The sequence below is a fragment of the Geospiza fortis genome, unplaced genomic scaffold, assembly GCF_000277835.1.
Source record: "Geospiza fortis unplaced genomic scaffold, GeoFor_1.0 scaffold121, whole genome shotgun sequence".
NCBI lineage: Eukaryota > Metazoa > Chordata > Aves > Passeriformes > Thraupidae > Geospiza > Geospiza fortis.
This window is the reverse complement of record NW_005054346.1, coordinates 3,631,800-3,633,161: the sequence shown is the minus strand read 5'-3', so window position 1 is coordinate 3,633,161 and position 1,362 is coordinate 3,631,800. Positions and strand designations below refer to the sequence as shown.

Genomic DNA, 1,362 nt, shown 5'->3' with positions numbered 1-1,362 from the left:
CAGACACCCTCCTCAAGTGTACATGTGATGGTGTTACTTTTCCGTGGCAGGATTTGCTTAAAATAAACTAAGAGCAAAACTGTTTCTCTCGCGCCTAGCCTAGTCGCTTTTCTCCCCCTCCCTTTCCTCCTTTCTTTCTTTATTTCTGTGAGAGCGCTCCTGGGAAAGCGGATCGGATAGAGGGCAAGGCTTTTGAAATCGTGGGGGAAAATGTAAGAGAATTCAGAGGGTCCGGGCTTTCTTTGTGTGGTGCTGAAGCCGCGGAGCTGCTTTGTGCTTTGGAAGGAGAAAATGGCGAGTCCTATTGTGTTTAGGCCATTTTCTTCCGGTACAAGGGTTTCCCCCCAAATCCTAAATACTTCAGGGCTCTTTTGAAAGAAATCTCCCAGCCTACGAAGTGTGAATGGCTTCAGCTCTGCCTTTTCCCCAGCCGGTAGCACATCACATTCTAGAGAGCCCACACATTTCTCTTTGCAGGGCTAGTGCACAATTTCTAAAGCTGCCGCATTCAGAGCCTCTTGCAGCGTAGGGGCTATTTCAGCGGCTCTTTGCCCGACTTTCTCAACTCGGGGGAGCAGGTTATGAGAGAAAGAAGGGGACTGAAGACATAATATTTCGAGACCTGTCCTTGCTTTTAAATGCTAAGGAACAGCGTTAGCCAATTGTGTGTGTGTGTGTGTGTGTGTGTGTGTGATCTGAGAAAAGACTTGTCAACGGCGACGCCTGACTTTTCCACTAAATTATTTAAAGTTTATGTATATATACATGTATGTGTACGTGAGAGAGAGTGTATCTCTGCGCATGCATGGAGCTAGGTAGCAAGATCTTTCTTTTAGGACCAGAAAGAGGCCATATATATGTGCAAAGTGATATCTTAGAGGATATTTAACTATCGTGTGCAAGTAATTCCCGCTACAACTTCTAATGAAAAAAAAAAAATTAGTTTCCAATGTTGTCAGTTCTCGTCAGGTCATCCCGTAGGTAGGTATCGGTTACTAAAAACTGCGTCTGAATTTGCACGTTAATCCATTTAAGGAAACAAATGAGAATCCGAGGTTTAAAGACTGTTGTCCGATATTAACCACTTTACATTAGAATGCGGGTTTGCCCAGGCCCCAGTGATTAAAAGCTCTTTGGAAAAGGAGAGCTAACAAATAAAGCCCAAGAAAGGTAAATCCTCACTGCCACCACCACCTCCTTCCAAGGTGCTGAATTTGAAAAAAAAATAGTATTAATAATAACAACAACAACAAGAGCAAAGCAGAGGTGTTGATGGAGCTGCCGCGGAGGGGTGGCAGGCTCCCCGGCCCCGCGGCGGCGGCGGGCCGCGCTGGCGCGGAGGGGCGCGCAGGGCCACGGCTC

The 1,362-nt window shown here is 46.5% G+C and overlaps 1 long non-coding RNA gene across 1 annotated transcript in view; it reads left to right on the top strand.

Moving 5' to 3' along the window:
* Positions 1-1,362, top strand: part of LOC115948083 — a 5,988-nt gene that overhangs the window by 805 nt on the left and 3,821 nt on the right. The window lies entirely within an intron of this gene.